Source organism: Calidris pugnax, unplaced genomic scaffold (assembly GCF_001431845.1).
Source record: "Calidris pugnax isolate Ruff unplaced genomic scaffold, ASM143184v1 scaffold63, whole genome shotgun sequence".
In the NCBI taxonomy this organism is placed as follows: domain Eukaryota; kingdom Metazoa; phylum Chordata; class Aves; order Charadriiformes; family Scolopacidae; genus Calidris; species Calidris pugnax.
In genome coordinates, this window is record NW_015090852.1 from 2,938,531 (window position 1) to 2,945,328 (window position 6,798).

The window sequence follows — 6,798 nt, forward strand, 5'->3', positions numbered from 1 at the left end:
GGGGCCCCTGGGGCTACGGCTCCATCATTATCCCTGCTCCAGCCACTCGCCTCCTCCGCCTGCCCTCATTTTTTCATCTTGACGGCTCCTTAACCCACTTAGCCCTGCCCTAGGCAGCTTTTCTTTTTTTTTTTTTTTTTTTTTTTTTTTTTTTTTCCCCGCCTCCCCTGGAAAAACAGGGATTAAGAAAATAATCGCAAGAGTTTCTTCCTTTTTTTGTCTTTTTTATATTTGAGTGGGATGCTCAGGTGGCACTAGAGCTGGTATCGGCGTGGGGTGCAAGGGGTTGTGCAAACACAGTGCAAAGGGATGGACATGCTCAGCTCCAAATGAAAATTTTCATCATGTACGTGACAGCTAAAAGCTGCAAAGCAGCTCATTTGATGAGGAAAGTGCTTCTGAATTTCGGCATGTAAAGGAGGTGGGGGTTCAGTGCCTGGCAGGGAAAACTAAAGCCATTTGCACGCTTTCCCTCTCTGTGCTTTGGGCATTCTGGTGGGTTTGAAGCCGTGAGCGTGCTGAAGGGCTGAAGACACTGATGGTGAGCTCGATCTGCCTTCCCACCACAGTTGTGGTGGAGAACTCATGTCTTTGCCTTCAGAGCTCTCAACGAGCAGCAGAGGCAGCTGGATGGAGCCCAGAGGTAATGGTGCTAGAGGTTCTTCTCCCTCACTGACTGCAAGTGGCTCTGGCAAAATTTGTGGTGGCTCCAGGTGCTCAGTTGGGTTGGACCAAAACAGATACTGATGTCCTGGAGCAAGGGTGACAGCCACACAGCTGCTGGCATTGCTCAGGGCAGCAGGTAGAGCAACATGGGGTGACAGCAGCCCAACTCTCAGGTGTGTGCTCTCCTACAGACACCTGTTTTTGACTGTTCAGTGTATACACTGAATACACTGAATTTCCCACCCCGGGTGCTAGAGCAAATTCTGTTAGGGCAGCTGTTTGCTAGGCAGTGATGGAAAATGTTGAATTTTAATCCCATATAAAAGTCTGGAAAATGCTTCTACTTAGCATTGTGATGAAAAACTGAATTTTCAGAGTTGCCATTAGAAAGCGTATAAAGTGCTATGGAGATATTTTGATTCTGAAATATTGGCATGTCCTTAGAGCAAGTTCAGGGTCAAAGGGAGAAATGTTGTGGCTGTGAAACCTTGCCTTCAAAATTCCCTGCTTTTGTGGAAGACTGGAGTTTGCAGAGGGCGGGAGGTTTGTCAGGGCACTTTGTGGCGTGGAGCTGAGGCTCAGCAAGCTGAAGCAAGAGAGCTGGTGATGGTGGCAGAAGGTTTGGTGCTTTAGAACAAAGAGGGTATCAGTTTATAGGTTTGTTGGTACTGAAGAGATAAGTTGGTGTGTTTTCCTGTTCTATTGTTGTTCTGCTCCAAGAGATGTTTCCTCTAAGTCACCGTGTGATAGGGTATGCTGAATCTGTGGACCAGAGCTCTTTTGCAGGGTAAAAGTTGACTGTGGGCCACAGCAGGTGAACAGTTGTATGTGGAATACAGACTTAAACCTGTAACTGCTAGTCCCAATTTTCCCTATGTTATTGGGGTGTTAGAGGAGGGACATCAAACCCCAGAACCCTTTAAAATGCCCATCACCTGCCCTGAGGACAGCCCTGGTGGGGCAGACAGGAGGGTGTCTGAGCTCAAAGATGTCCATGACAACTCTGCAAAGCTGAGTTATGCAGAGTCGTCATGTTAACGTACAGTCAGCGAGAAAGATAGGAGAAATACCGCCACGCGGAGATCCATATTTTTCCCCACTGACTAAAATACTGTGTAATTTTATCTAGTTACTATAAAACAGTTTATACTCCTTGTTTATAAAAAAAAAAAAAAGGGGGGGGAAGCATATTTCACTTCCTCTACTGACAGGCTATGGAGGAAAAATAGATGGTTTCTTCTGCATTTAATATTTCAAACCAAGTAGACCCAAAAGAAAAGGCAGCAATTAACCACAAGTACCAGCAATGTGTTCCTTGTGTTTCTTCTCTCTGGATGTGGCTATGAAGAATCAGTTTGGCACAAACTTATTTACAGTCATGTTAAATCTTTTAGTAATAATTTTCCAAGCTAGGCAAGAAAGCAACACAGCTGCCATGTTCACCTTTCAGACCTCTGAGGTGAGACCTGCTTCTCACACGTAGTCAGGATTTGAATCCTTTACACTCAGAAATGGTTAGTAAATGATTAGCAGATATATGGCCCATACGTTGGTGTAAGCTCATCCACGAAACAGGGCAGTATATTTTATAAGCCCCAAAAAGGGGTGAAATGGTAAGAAGGGCATTGACTGTGGTGAAGATTTCCTGCACCTCTGAACATACATGTGCTTGCACACATATGTATACACATGCAAGGCTATGTATTTTTCCTTTTCTGCTGCTAATTCCATGCAAGACCTGCCCTGTGGCCTTAGCTGATGAGAGGAAAGATACCTGAACATCATCTTGCTCCCCTCCCCTGCATCACCTCGCCACTACTGCTTGGTCTCTTGCCCCCTGAATAGCACGGGCTGTAAGACCAGAGTTAGCTGATTCCTCAGCAGGAATCCAGCAAGGACACAGGGCTCCTCGCCTGCCACCTCCTTCTCTGCGTGGCCTGCACCCAGGCTGGCAGCATCCTGTGACTAACTCTTCTAGACTGGATTTCTCCAAGGGAGGACCAGCGCTTAATTTGGCTGACTCTGCGCTCTGTGGGAGCTCTCATCCGTGCCAGCTTGAGTCCTAGCAAAAACCCATCATTATTAGTCCTCGAATGGAACAGCTCGGGTATTCTCCGCCCCTGTTCCTGCAGGCTGGGATGTACTGTGCATTCCCACAGACCAAAATTCCCCTGGTAGGCTCAATTACAGCAATCAGCCTTCACGCTCTGTTCAAATGGCACTTCTGCCTCCAGTTCCGTGAGGCCACCGCGGTGAGGCCACAAGTCGCAGCTTTTCTGCAGGTGTTGGGGGAGATGACACTGCTAATTTGGCTACACCAGACCTGTGGGCAGGACTCCATGGGGTGGGCATGCAAAGTGGTGTAGGGGGGCCCACAGCCTTGTCTTTAAGGGGGTTGCCCTAATTGGAGCCGTTTGGGATGTCCTCTGGCTCTGTCCTCTAAGGAAGCGGTTACAGCAGAGCCAAGCACACGCTCTCCTTCGGCAGGGCCTTCACTCCAGCTTCCAGCACATCTCCTCTGGTGCAAGGCAGGGCTGGGGAGAATCAGGCCAGTGTGCATTTCTCGTTGCTAACACATTGGCATCCTCTCAATGAACAAACCACTAGAAAACAAATCTGGAGCAGCCCTCGGCTGCGGTGGCCAGACCTCGTCTGTTAACTGGGCTGAAGAGTACCAGCTGCTCTGCTCCTGCCCCGGGGAAGAGAGGCCCTTCTGCTGTGGTCTGGGGACTAGAAATGAGCCTGAATCAACCTCTGCAAACTGGGGATGGCTTTTATGCTCCAGCTCTGGATCCAAATTCAAATTTCATGGCTTTAAATGCTGCCTGAACCAATGTCTCGGCTCCAAATACCTCCCTGCTCTAAAAGGGCAAATAATATGGTGGTGAGAAACTTTTTTTTTTGTGTCCATGGCTCTGAATAATGCTGACTTTAAGGTGCTCTGGCTTGGGCTTCCCCAGCTGCATTGCTGCAGCCAGGACAGTGCTTGCATTTAAAACCCTCTGGCAGCGGGTGCTGACTTGGCCAAGTGACCTGCCTGGTTCTGTGCAGCAGGTTGGGAACGTGTGGCTCATGGTGCTTGACCCACAGGTGCTTCCCCATGCCAGGCTATGTTGCAGAAGGAGCTGTGCTTGTGGGGGACAAAGCCTCCCTTGCCAGGGATGGGGAGCCAGGGTGGCTTCCCTAGCTCTCCCCTTGTGTTGCCCATCTGCCTGGCTTATCCCCTGTTCCCACTGATGCCTGGGGACCCCTTCCCGTATCTTGCTGATCTTTCTCCTGAGCTTGGCCAACTCCCCAGCCCCGTAACTCGTGTCTGTTGAGCCCAGGGATGTCGTGGTGCCAAGCTGTGCCATCCCCAACAGTGCAACACAGATCTCTGCGTACCACAACGCCCGGGTCCACACAACTTACGGTGGCAGTGCCAGTTTGCAGCACGGCTCCCTGCACCGTGTGCTGCAGTAGATGGTTTCTGGTTTGGAAGAGCAGTGTGAAGGGTAGATAATGTTGGGGGTCCAGTCACAGGAAGGGTTCGGTGAGGGGGACGATGAGGACAGAGGAGGGAATATGTTCTTTTGGCTCCTGCAAGGCATTAACTAACCCTTTGTTGGAAAAGGACTGAGCCTGGAAAGCCGCTTGCTTTTTCTGTGTTTTCTGGTGGCATTTGTGCAGCAGCAGTGTAATGCCTGTTCTGAGGCACCAGCTGTGGTCAAGCAGGGCTCTGTGTCTGCAGGGCAAAAATAGAAATATCCCAATTGTAAATGGGAAAGATTTGGTAGAAGGAATTTATTTTCCCATTTGTCTATATTTCACTGGCGGTTCATAGCTCAAAGAGGTATTGTCCAGCCTTGCTGTAGGTTGAAATACTTGCGTCACCAGATGTTTTCTCCATCCTCTTCAAATGGGACACGTTGGGTTAATTGCTCACAGCAGCTTTGTCCTGGGTTTGCCCTTTGTGCTGGTGACTGCAGTGGTCGCCAGCCCTCACTGGGGCAGCAGCAAGGAACGTTCAGGGTGTTGCAACACCCCTGCCTTTCTCCAGTAGCTGAGGACACAGTCGTCCCCGGGCGAAAGGATCCAGCAGTGCTGCGCCATGCCAGAGGATATATTTCAGATGTGTTACAAAGTCTTGGGAGTGGGAGAGAAGATGGGTCAGCTGAAATCCTCAGCAGTCTCCAGCGGCATCTCTGAGGTGCCATCGTGACCCTGAAGGTGTCGCAGTAGGTGGGCTCATCCCTTGAGCCGTGTTTCATGAGTAAATTGGTGCTCAGCTCTCACCCTGCTGCTGTCTCCCACCTCTTCTCTCCTCCTAGGATTCCCCTCCTGAAGCCGCCTCAACCTGCTGTGGCACCTTCTGTCAAACGCTTCACACGTTTGTCACCAAAATGTTTTGGCAGCAGCAGCATCTCTAGGTTTTGACATAATCCCGACAGGAGACTTTCTCAATTATTACTAATGGAACATTATGCTCCTCTTTGGGAACTCCTGCATGAATAAAAAGGGTCATTAATGACATCTGCACAGAGCCCGGAAATTATTAGTCAATGCTGATACAGTTTTATTTTATTTTTTTAATTTTTACATATATATTTTCTTAAGCTCCTGGTAATTTCCCACCTTGCCTCCCACCCCCTTCTCCAAAGTCTCCCGTGCAAGCTGGAGCTGAGCTGGGCTATTGTCAACGTTCTTGCTTTTGTGCAGGTAAATGCTATTCCCCTCCCACCCTTCCTTCCCTTTTATTCCCTCTTGGCTTCTTTAAACATCATAGTTCTTGTTTCAGTCCCAAGAGATTCCGTCGCACCTTTCCTTGGGCTTGATTTTATTGCCAGTCAAGCTTAAATACTTCTTGGTCTTGAAGAAATCAATATTTCCCAGGTCCTACCAAGGCAGTGCTGGAGGGGGAGCAGTAGGACCGTGTCCTGCTGCCTGTGGCCATCAGGGTGCTGTGTCCACCTTGTCGTGCATGATGCTGGTGGCACACAGGAGATGCTGGGAGAGGAGCTGGAGGTGTCCCCAGGTGCCACATAGCATTGTACAACAGGGAGGCTCAGCTTGGATCATTTTAGAGGACTTTCTAGACAGCAAACTGTTGGTTTTTCTGTCCTCCTGTCAGGTATTCAGTTCCCTCTGCTCAGGACCCCTAAAAATGGCCCAAAGTAGGCTTTTTCTTTTTCTGTTTTCCAGAATAATGCAGTAATTTGAGAAACTGGTACTTGGCAAGACAAAGTGACTCTGTAATAGGGCCCTACGGAGAGTTGACAAAAAAAAAGGAGTGTCTGCCCTGAAAACCATGTCAAATGGGTCTGCAAGTCATGACCACTGAGGAGGTGGCTGGTGCAGGGCTGTGCACAGTGGGTTGGAGGCTGCATCTGTCCCGTGTTGATAACAACGTGTGGGTACAAGCCCCAGGCCAATGGCAGTGTCAGCAGCACATCCAGCAGGACAAAATCCTGAGGCCGTTCCTTTTGCTGCATTGCCGTGCCAGCACGTATAGCTTGGAGGCATGTGGGAGGTCTCCCCAAAGGAGGAAGGGAGAGGTTTGGGTTGATGGTTAGGCTTTTGGAGAGATTTCTCATGGCCTGTAGAACAGGAGAAAGGATAAGGTCTTCATTGGCTCAAAGCTTGTTTTTATTTTTTGGGTTGGTAACGAATCAAATAAGCTGCAGAGAAGTTGAGGATGGTGTTGCTCCATGCCAGCGGGGAGGATCTCTGCTTCCTCCACCCCCTACGAGATGCCTGTCTCCATGGTGCATGTCTCTAATGCTGTTACATCCTAGACTCTCCCCCAGGCCATAGTCTGTGACCAGAGGAGATGTGGCTGCTGTGGGGCTTGGCTTGCTCTGCAAGGCCCACCCAAGGGAAGGGGCACCACCTGGGCTGGGGGCTTTGGCCCACGTGTGAGATGTGACTATTCTCTCATGGGACACCCGGGTCCTAGATTCATCACAGAGCTGCTACGTGTCCCCAGGGCAGGTCAAGCGGGGATCAGCGGCCACGATTCAAACCTGGCACTTGGGGTAAAAGGTCGATGCAGTAACTCTAAAAAAGAAAACTGCTAAACAAGAAATAGACTCCTTTAAAAAAAAAAAAAAAAAGCTCCCTTAAAAAAAAAAAAAAAAAGTCCCTTGGAGAAAA